This window comes from Aegilops tauschii, chromosome 7, assembly GCF_002575655.3.
Source record: "Aegilops tauschii subsp. strangulata cultivar AL8/78 chromosome 7, Aet v6.0, whole genome shotgun sequence".
Classification (NCBI taxonomy): Eukaryota; Viridiplantae; Streptophyta; class Magnoliopsida; order Poales; family Poaceae; genus Aegilops; species Aegilops tauschii.
The window spans coordinates 428,190,588-428,202,858 of NC_053041.3; positions in this window are offsets into that span (position 1 = coordinate 428,190,588).

Genomic DNA, 12,271 nt, shown 5'->3' on the forward strand with positions numbered 1-12,271 from the left:
CACCATGCTTTACGGCTTAGAACCGGGACTTCAAAAATGTTTTGAACGCCACGAAGCATGTGAGATGTTCCAAGAGCTGAAATTGGTATTTCAGATTCGTGCCCATGTCGAGAGGTATGAGACCTCTGACAAGTACTTTGCCTACAAGATGGAGGAGAATAGCTCAGCCAGTGAGCATGTGCTCAGAATGTCTGGGTACTACAATCACTTGAATCAAGTGGGAGTTAATCTTCCAGATAAGATAGTGATTGACAAAGTTCTCTAGTCACTGTCACCAAGCTACTAGAACTTCGTGATGAACTATAATATGCAAGGGATGACGAAAACGATTCCCGAGCTCTTCGCGATGCTGAAATCGGCGAAGATAGAAATCAAGAAAGAGCATCAAGTGTTGATGGTTAACAAGACCACTAGTTTCAAGAAAAAGGGCAAGGAAAAGAAAGGGAACTTCAAGAAGAATGGCAAGCAAGTTATCACTCCCATGAAGAAGCCCAAAGCTGGACCCAAGCCTGAAACTGAGTGCTTCTACTACAAAGGAAATGGTCACTGGAAGTGGAACTGCCCCAAAATACTTGGCGGATAAGAAGGATGGCAAAGTGAACGAAGGTATACTTGATATAATGTTATTTATGTGTACCTTACTAGTATTCATAGTAACCCCTGGGTATTCAATACCAGTTCAGTTGCTAAGATTAGTAACTCAAAACAGGAGTTGTGGAATAAACAGAGACTAGTTAAGGGCGAGGTGACAATGTGTGTTGGAAGTGATTCCAATGTTGATACGATCACCATCGCACACTCCCTCTACCTTCGGTATTAGTGTTGAACCTAAATAAATGTTATTTGGTATTTGCGTTGAGCATGAATATGATTTGATCATGTTTATTGCAATACGTTTATTCATTTAAGTCAGAGAATAATTGTTGTTGTTTACATGAATAAAACCTTCTATGGTCATACACCTAATGTGAATGGTTTATTGAATCTCGATCGTAGTGATACACATATTCATAATATTGATGCCAAAAGATGCAAAGTTGATAATGATAATGCAACATATTTGTGGCACTGCCGTTTAGGTCATATTGGTGTAAAGCGCATGAAGAAACTCCATGCAGATGGGCTTTTGGAATCACTTGATTATGAATCATTTGATACTTGCGAACCATGCCTCATGGGCAAGATGACTAAAACTCCGTTCTCCGGAACAATGGAGCAAGCCAATGACTTATTGGAAATAATACATACCGATGTATGCGGTCCGATGAGTGTTGAGGCACGCGGCAGGTATCGTTATTTTCTGACCTTCATAGATGATTTCAGTAGGTATGGGTATATCTACTTGATGAAACACAAGTCTGAAACATTTGAAAAGTTCAAAGAATTTCAGAGTGAAGTAGAGAATCATCGTAACAGGAAAATAAAGTTTCAATGATCTGATCGCGGAGGCGGATATTTGAGTTACGAGTTTGGCCTTCATTTAAAACAATGTGGAATAGTTTCACAACTCACGCCACCTGGAACACCACTGCGTAACGGTGTGTCCGAACGTCGTAACCGTGCTTTATTGGATATGGTGTGTTCTATGATGTCTCTTACCGATTTACCACTATCGTTTTGGGGTTATGCATTAGAGACAACATCATTCATGTTAAATAGGGCACCGTCTAAATCCATTGAGACGACACCGTATGAACTGTGGTTTGGCAAGATACCTAAGCTGTCGTTTTTTTAAAGTCTGGATACATATTGAACGTGGGAGCAATTAGCTAGAGTAGCTCCATGCAGAGCACTGTAGACATCATGAGCCAGGTCTATGCGTAGATGATATGCACGAGTAGAACACAAAGAGTTGTGGGTGGTGATAGTCATACTGCTTACCACCAACATCTTATTTTGATTCGATGATATTGTGGGATGAAGCGGCCCGGACCAACCTTACATGTCCACGTACATGAGACCGGTTCCACCGACTGACATGCAACTAGTTTTGCATAAAGGTGGCTGGCGGGTGTCTATTTCTCCTACTTTAGTTGAATCGAATTTGACTATGGCCGGTCCATGAAGAAGGTTAAAACAACAAACTTGATGAAACACCGTTGTGGTTTTTGCGTAGGTAAGAACGGTTCTTGCTAGAAGCCCGTAGTAGCCACGTAAAACTTGCAACAACAAAGTAGAGGATGTCCAACTTGTTTTTTTGCAGGGCATGTTGTGATGTGATATGGTCAAGACATGATGTGATAAACGTTATTGTATGAGATGATCATGTTTTGTAAGTTATCGGCAACCGACAAGAGCCTTATGGTTGTCTCTTTATTGTATGAAATGCGAACGCCATGTAATTGCTTTACTTTATCGCTATGCGTTAGCAATAGTTGTAGAAGCAATAGTTGGCGAGACGATCACGACGCAACGATGGAGATCAAGGTGCCAAGCCGGTGACGATGGAGATCATAACGATGCTTTGGAGATGGAGATCAAAAGCACAAGATGATGATGGCCATATCATGTCACATTTTTTGATTACATGTGATGTTTATCTTTTATGCATCTTATTTTGCTTAGTATGGCGGTAGCATTATAAGATGATCCCTTCACTAAATTTTAAGGTAAAAGTGTTCTCCCTGAATATGCACCATTCCTACAGTTCATCGTGCTAAGACACCACGTGATGATCGGGTGTGATAGACTCTACGTTCACATACAGCGGGTGTAAGACAGTTTTGCACATGCAGAATACTTGGGTTAAACTTGACGAGCCTAGCATGTACAGACATGGCCTCGGAACACTGGAGACCGAAAGGACGAGCGTGAATCATATAGTAGATATGATCAACATAGAGATGTTCACCATTGATGACTACCCCATCTCACGTGATGATCGGACATGGGTTAGTTGATTTGGATCACGTATCGAGGGTAGAGTATTCAACCCAAATTTATAGATTTGACACAAGGGGAGCCAAAGAATATTTGAAGGTATTAACAGCTGAGTTCTCAATTCAACCACACCTGGAGATTAATTATCTACAACAAAGTGATCAGTAGCAAAGTAATATGATAGTTTTGAAAGTGATCAGGTGCCCCCCTGTGGTGGGTCTTGGCTCCAGAAATTCTCTTTATTGATATAAAAATTCCTTGCAAAGTTTCGTTCCATTCCAAGAACTTTTATTTCTGCACAAAAACAACAACATGGTAGTTCTGCTGAAAACAGCATCAGTTCGGGGTTAGTTTCATTCAAATCGAGCAAATTAGAGTCCAAAACAAGAGGAAAAGCGTTAGGAAAAGTAGATACGTTGGAGACGTATCCACTCCCCCAAGCTTAAACCTTTGCTTGTCCTCAAGCAATTCAGTTGATAAACTGAAAGTGAAAAAGAAAAACTTTTACGAACTCTTTTGCTCTTGTTCGCATAAATAGGCTTAAATAGCACCCAGGTTTTCAGCCAACATTATAACTAACCATGCCGACAATAACTCTTAAACATTATATTAACTCATATCAGTGACATAATCAGCTAGCAAGCAATAATAAGATATCTTAAACAGCAACATGTTATAAAAAAACCATGATATAATATGTCAATAGTGGTATCTCGCTAGCCCTTTCTGAGACCGCAAAACATAAATGCAGAGCACCTCCAAAGTTCAAGCAGCGACTAAACATTGTAATTCTTGGTAGAAAAGATCCAGTCATGATGCACCCAACATTAGCTACACACAATGCATAAGCATGACAGCAGTGCTCTCAGGTTCTGGCGCTTATTTTAGAAGGTGATGACACAACATAAAAGTAAATAGAAAGTCCCTTCGCAGAAGGAAGCAGTGATTTGCAGAGGTGCCAGAGCTGAAGTTTTTAAAACAGAGGTAAATGACATTTTGAGACATGCACCCTTCTCATTTACTTCACGACCATCAGTTATCAACATCTTCCATGCTAAGCACGCTAGTGGCGGTTCCCAAGCGATAAAAGTAAAGGTTTTGACTCCATTGGAAGTTTTTGTTTAATTATTTGTAAGCTTTTTCTGTTTGCAGTTTGGGACTGGGCATCCCTATTACCGCCCTTTTCTCGTGCGATGGCGAGTGAATAAACACTCGACCTGAGAATAACCCGCTTAGCATGGAAGATACCGACCACCTCATGTCGTTCCATGAACGATCCAGGCACACAAAAAGGATATTTATTTGAAGTTTTTAGAGGTGGCCCATGCAAATTTACTTAGGACGGCAGGGTAATACCGCATATAGGTAGGTATGGTGGACTCATGTGGAATAACTTGGGTTCAAGGTTTTTGATGTACAAGCAGAATTCCCACTTAGTACAGGCGAAGGCTAGCAAATAGATTGAGAAGCGGCCAGCTAGAGAGCAACAACGGTCATGAACATGCATTATTCATAAGTAACAATGGACACTAGCATGAGTAGGATATGAACACCATGAACATAAATATCATAGAGGCTATGTTGGTTTTGATTCAACTACATGCATGAACATGTGCCAAGTCAAGCCACTCGAACATTCAGAGGAGGATACCATATCATCATACTACATCACAATCATTTTAAGGCAATTTTGATATCCAAGATAAATCATTACCCACTCCTAGCTACTTATGCATGGCATGAGAAACTATAATCTCTAATTGTCATTGCAAACATGTTAATTCATAATGGGCTGAATCATGGATACTAGGTTAAACATACTTACAAAAACAGAACAAGTCGAGTTCATACCCGTTTCTTTCTGCCACGGCCAGTTCATTGAATATCGTCATTATTGCCTTTCACTTGCACAACCGAACAATGTGAAAATAATAATAGTGCAAGAGTGCCGTGGACTAAGCTGGAATCTGCAGACATTTTATTCAACAGGAGAAGACAAGGTAGATCAACAATTATTCATAAGAGAGCCACTCAACATTTTCATCATGGTCTTCTCCTTGGTACGACTTGAATAAAAAGAAAAGAAATTCAGAGAAACACACTGAAATATTTTTGGAGTTTTTGGTTTTCTAGAACAAACAAATAAAAGGAAAACAAAAACAAAAACGAGAAAAAACCATTTACACGGGAAAGCTCCCAACAAGCAAAAGAAGAACAAGGAAATCTTTTTGGGTTTTCTTTTAGTAACACTACTAAGCATGCAAAGAAAGTAAACTAACTACAACTATTTTTTTTGGTTTTTCTAAAGTTCTTCAAACACACAAGAAGAAAGCAAGAAAATAAATTTAAGCATGGATGATACAATGAAAAAGTGTGAACACCGACAACTGGAATGAAATTTGTGAACATGAATGTAATGTCGGTGGAAAACACGTACTCCCCCAAGCTTAGGCTTTTGGCCTAACTTGGTAATCAATCAGTAGCCTGGATAGTAGTTGGGGTGCTGAGGAGCGGACATCCACGCATCCCACTGTTGAGGCTCCTCCACTACTGCAGCCTGATTGTTCTGTAGGTGATGATATCCGCAGGCATAATCCTATATCCGCCCCTGGCAACAGGATCAAACAAAGCAGGAGCAGGCAATGGAATAATATCATGAGTTTCAATGCTAAAAACCAGGTTATAAGGAATAGGAATGGCAGGGTAATCTCGTGCAATAAAATGGTGGCGTTCCATGGCTGCGCGATCTAGGTAAACCTTAGTCAGAGGGTAATCATGAGGGCGTATCTCAACATTAAAGTGAGCCACCAAACGAGTAGCGAAAATCCCACCATGTATTTTACCCTTGGACTTATTAATGTGGAGGCGACGTCCCACAATAGCTCCCAAGCTATAAGTGTTGTCGCCCTCTAGTGCACGACATAAAACTGCAAGGTCTGGTGAACTGAGTGCACCCACCTTCTCTCTAGCAAGCAAGCATTTTGCAATGAAAAGAGCAAAGTAATGAACAGCAGGAAAATGCAGGCCAGTGGCAGTGATAGCTGACATCCCTCTCTGATCTCCCACTGTCAAGGTACGATAAAAGGCCTCAAACTCTGCTGGCCTAGGCTCAACTAAGCTCCTGTCAGAAGGGATCATGCATATGTTACAAAATTCAGTAAGTGGTATCTGACGGGTTTCAGCATATAAACTATACTGCACCTCAGGGGGATTATTCCTTGGAAAGAAGGTAAAACTTTGAACAAAGATGTTTGTGAGGAGATGATACTGTTCACACTCATCTGCGATGAAGTCGGTGAGGCCGGCATTAGCAGCATATTGTGTGAACTCCTAAAGGATTCCAGCCTCTTCCATGAACAGGGTATGCGGCCATTCACACGACCGTACCTCCGCCAACCTCCGAGGATGGAGATCACTGTCAGACGACTCCCCAATAACACCCTTGGAGTTCTTCATAGAAGCAAACTTCCTAAAGATATTCATCCTTTTCCTATGAACAAAATTCTGAAATTTTTAGTCCATAAATTTTTCCAACAAAACTTCACAAAATTGATAGCAACTACTCATAGGGATGCATAGAGGCCATAGCAAGTATTCAAACTACTTAGAACTCTAAGAATTCAACATGCAAGCTCATCTACAGCAGCACCAAGAGTAGCTAATTATTCAAAATACAAACCACTAAAACAAAAACTAATTGGACAAACGGTGGAGAAGAGAGATTCGGAAACGGAGATTCGAGCAAAGAGATCGAAATCCGCGGGTTTGAGAGCAAGAACACGGGAGAAAGAGCAATGGAGAACTTTTTCTGGAGGTAAGTGATGATGTGGTGTGAAGGGATAAGTGAGGGGGCCCATGTGGGGACCACAACCCACCAGGGCGCACCTGGGGGTCCTGGCACGCCCAGGTGGGTTGTGCCCACCTGGTGCACCTCCCTATGATATTATTTGCACCAGAAATTCTTAAATATTCAGAAAAAAATCGTATTAAATTTTCAGGGCATTCTGAGGACTTTTATTTTTGGGTCATTTTTATTGCACGGGAAATTCAGAAAACAGACAAAACATGGCATTTTATTTTATTTAACTAATAAATACAGAAAACAAAAGGTCGGGACAGAAGGTAGTGCTTACTAAGTTCATCAACTTCATACCTCTCAGAAATGATTCATTAATAAGGTTGATCAGGTCTTATTAACAACCACTTTTGATTAGCATGAAACCGAAGAACTTTCGTAATTCAGTAAGTTACCTCAACGGGGATATGAACATCCCCAACAATAAGCATTCCATATTTCTTTTTAACAGTAGGTAGAGGTATTTGAAAACTTCCAATAGTGATTGTCGGAGACTTTTCAATAACATTAATACCATTCACTTGGAATTATTTCTTCAGAAAGTGCACCGTATGCTCATTACCATTTATATGAAAAGTGACCTTGCTTTTATTGCAATCAATAACAGCCCCTGCAGTGTTCAAGAAGGGCCTACCAAGGATAATCGACATGTTGTCGTCCTCGGGCATCTCAAGTATAACAAAGTCAGTCAAAATAGTAACATTAGCAACAACAACGGGCACATCCTCACAGATACCGATAGGTATGACAGTTGATTTGTCAGCCATTTGCAAAGATATTTCGGTAGGTGTGAGTTTATTCAAATCAAGTCTTTTATATAAAGAGAAAGGCATAACACTAACACCAGCTCCTAAGTCACATAAAGCAATTTTCACATAACTCTTTTTGATGGAGCAAGGTATAGTTGGTATTCCCGGATCTCCAAGTTTTTTAGGCACTCCATCTTTAAAAGTATAATTAGCAAGCATGGTGGAGATTTCAGCTTCCAGTATTTTTCTCTTATTGGTGATGATGTCTTTCATGTACTTTGCATAATGAGGCATTTTCAAGATATCAGTCAAGCGAGTACGCAAAAATACTGGCCTCAACATTTCAGCAAAGCGTTCAAATTTCTTCATCATCTTTTTTTAGTTGACTTGGGTGGAAAAGGCATAGGTTTTTTGACCCACGGGTTTCTTTCTTTACCGTGTTTTCTAGCAACAAAGTCTCTTTTATCATATCATGTATTCTTAGATTGCGGGTTATCAAGATCAACTGGTGGTTCTATTTCAACATCATTATCTGGTTCTTTTTCATTGTTTGGTTGTGTATCTTCATGAACATCAGCATTATCTTTTTCATTATCACTGGGTGAATGTTCATTACCAGATTGAGTTTCAGCATTAGAGATAGAAACATCATTTTCATTATCAGGAGGTTTTTCTATTTTAGGTTCACTAGGGGCATGCAAAGTCCTATCATTTTTCTTTTTCTTCTTCTGTTTAGGAGGACTAGGTGCAGTGGTGTTGTTCCTTTGTGAATCCTATTCAATTCTTTTTGGGTGTCCCTCAGGATAAAGTGGTTCCGGAGTCATTTTACCTCCTCTAGTTGCAACTCTAACAGCAAAGTCATGTATATTATTATTCATTTCATCAAGCAATTCTCTTTGTGATTTAGCAACTTGTTCTAACTGGGTTTGTACCATAGAGGCATGTTTTCCAACACCTCTCACATCATTTGAGATTCTAAATAACAATTCACTCAAGCAAGCAATCATATCAGAATTATATTTCAATTGTGTCATAACATTTGCATTGAAGTGATCTTGTTTTCTAATATAGTTTTCAAACTCATAAAGGCATTGGCTGTGGTGCATATTGTGAGGATTGCCATTATCATTGTACTTCATTAGAGAATTTAATTACCTCTACCACCTTAGGCAGTAGTGGTGTATTAAGCCCATGTATTTCTTCAATAGGAGATAAATTTTTTAACATCCTCAGCTTTAATACCTTTTTCCTTCATAGATTTCTTTGCTTATTGCATATCTTCAGGATTGAGATATAATATACCCCTCTTATTTGGAGTGGGTTTATGTGGTGGTTCAGGAAGAGTCCAATCATCATAATTTTTCAATATGTTATTCAATAATTCTTCAGCTTGTCCAATAGTTCGTTCCCTGAAAACACAACCAGCACAACTATCTAGGAAGTCCGTAGAAGCATCGGTTAGTACATTATAGAAGATATCAAGTATTTCATTTTTCTTAAGAGGATGATCATGCAAAGCATTAAGTAACTAGCAAAGCCTCCCCCAAGCTTGTGGGAGACTCACTTCTTTGGTTTGCACAAAGTTAAATATTTCTTGTAAGCAGCTTGTTTCTTATGTGTAGGAAAATATTTTTAAGAGAAGTAATAAATCATATCCTGGGGACTGCTGATACGTCTCCAACGTATCTATAATTTATGAAGTATTCATGCTATTATATTATCCTTCTAGGATGTTTTATATGCATTTATATGCTATTTTATATGATTTTTGGGACTAACCTATTAACCTAGAGCCCAGTGCCAGTGCCAGTTTCTGTTTTTTCCTTGTTTTTGAGTATCGCAGAAAAGGAAAACCAAACAGAGTCCAATTGACCTGAAACTTGACGGAGCTTATTTTTGGAGCAGAAGACGGCCATGGAGTAAAAGAGTTGGGCCAGAAGAGTCCCGGGCTGCCCACAAGGGTGGGAGGCGCGCCCACCCCCTGGGCGCGCCCCCCTACCTCGTGGATAGCCCGGAGACCCCCCTGACTTATTCTCGACGCCAAAACCTCTTATATAGACAGAAACCTCCAGAAAATAACCTAGATCGGGAGTTCCGTCGCCGCAAGCCTCTGTAGCCACCAAAAACCAATCAGGACCCTGTTCCGGCACCTTGCCGGAGGGGGGATCCCTCACCGGCGGCCATCTTCATCATCCCGACGCTCTCCATGAAGAGGAGGGAGTAGTTCACCCTCGGGGCTGAGGGTATGTACCAGTAGCTATGTGTTTGATCTCTCTCTCTCTCTCTCTCTCTCTCTCTCTCGTGTTCTTGATATGGCACGATCTTGATGTACCGCGAGCTTTGCTATTATAGTTGGATCTTATGATGTTTTTCCCCCTCTACTCTCTTGTAATGGATTGAGTTTTCCATTTGAAGCTATCTTATCAGATTGAGTCTTTAAGGATTTGAGAACACTTGATGTATGTCTTGCATGTGCTTATCTGTGGTGACAATGGGATATTCACGTGATTTACTTGATGTATGTTTTGGTGATCAACTTGCGGGTTCCGTAACATTGTGAACTTATGCATAGGGGTTGGCACACGTTTTCGTCTTGACTCTCCGGTAGAAACTTTGGGGCACTCTTTGAAGTTCTTTGTGTTGGTTGAATAGATGAATATGAGATTGTGTGATGCATATTGTATAAACATACCCATGGATACTTGAGGTGACATTGGAGTATCTAGGTGACATTAGGGTTTTGGTTGATATGTGTCTTAAGGTGTTATTCTAGTACGAACTCTTGAATAGATCGATCCGAAAGAATAACTTTGAGGTGGTTTCGTACCCTACAATAATCTCTTCGTTTGTTCTCCACTATTAGTGACTTTGGAGTGACTCTTTGTTGCATGTTGAGGGACTGTTATATGATCCAATTATGTTATTATTGTTGAGAGAACTTGCACTAGTGAAAGTATGAACCCTAGGCCTTGTTTCCTAGCATTGCAATACCGTTTACGCTCACTTTTACCACTTGATACCTTGCTGTTTTTATATTTTCAGATTACAAATACCCATATCTACCATCCATATTGCACTTGTATCACCATCTCTTCGCCGAACTAGTGCACCTATACAATTCACCATTGTATTGGGTGTGTTGGGGACACAAGAGACTCTTTGTTATTTGGTTGCAGGGTTGTTTGAGAGAGACCATCTTCATCCTACGCCTCCCACGGATTGATAAACCTTAGGTCATCCACTTGAGGGAAATTTGCTACTGTCCTACAAACCTCTGCACTTGGAGGCCCAACAACGTCTACAAGAAGAAGGTTGTGTAGTAGACATCAAGCTCTTTTCTGGCGCCGTTGCCGGGGAGGTGAGTGCCTGAAGGTATATCTTTAGATCTTGCAATCGAATCTTTTAGTTTCTTGTTTTATCACTAGTTTAGTCCATAAAAGAAAACTACAAAAAAATGGAATTAAGGTTGCCTCATATGCTTCATCTTTTTAATGTCTTCCGTGAAAATAAGGATTCCGATAATTGTGCTCAATTGCTAGAGGAAGAATGCCTCAAAATGTTCGGCACTAAATATTTGAATGATGAGCATGATTGCAATGTTGTTAGTATGAATTCTTTGAATACCCATGATGCTAATGATATGCAAAGCCACAAGCTTGGGGATGCTATGTTTGATGAAGATGATATGTTTAGTCCCCCAAGTTTTGATGAGAAAATTTATTATGATGAAAGCATGCCTCCTATTTAGGATGATTATTGTGATGACACGTATGCTATGAAGAATAAAGATAACCATGAAACTTTTCATCATGATTTTAATTTTCAATTGGATTATGCTTCACATGATAGTTATTTTGTTGAGTTTGCTCCCACTACTATTGATGAGAATAAATTTGCTTATGTGGAGAGTAGTAAAATTTCTATGCAAGTAGATCATGAAAAGAATGCTTTATGTGCTGGTTATATGGTTGAATTCATTCATGACGCTACTGAAAATTATTATGAGGGAGGAATATATGCTTGTAGGAGTTGCAATAATATCAAGTTTCCTCTCTATGTGTTGAAAATCTTGAAGTTATGCTTGTTTTACCTTCCTATGCAAGTTGATTATGTTACCATAAGTTGTTTTCTCACAAAATCCCTATGCATAGGAAGTGGGTTAGACTTAAATGTGCTTGCCATGTGTTTCATGATGCTCTCTTTATGTTTCAATTCTTATCTTTTATACGAGCATCATTGAAATCATCATGCCTAGCTAGAAAGGCATTAAAGAAAAGCGCTTGTTGGGAGACAACCCAATATTTACCTACTGTTTTTGTGTGTTCACATGATTAAGCTACCGTAATAGTCATGTTTCTTAGCTTTTGTTTCAATAAAGTGCCAAGTAGAACCTTTGGGAATACTTGGGTGGAAGTTAAGGTGATCTTGCTGTAAAAAAAAAACAGAAACTTTGCGCTCACGAGTTTAGCTGTCATTTTTTACAGAAGAGTGCTTTTAAGTTGATTATTTTTTCAGAAGATTAATAGACAAATTCCTCAGGTCCACAAATTTATTTCAGAATTTTTGGAGTTCCATAAGTATACGTTTGATACAGATTACTACAGACTGTTCTGTTTTTGACAGATTCTGTTTTCTATGTGTTGTTTGCTTATTTTGATAAATCTATGAGTAGTATCGGAGGGTATGAACAATAGAGAATTTGGAATACAATATATATTACACAAATATGAATTTATAATGAGTTCACAACAGTACATAAGTGGTGATTTATTTTCTTATACTAACG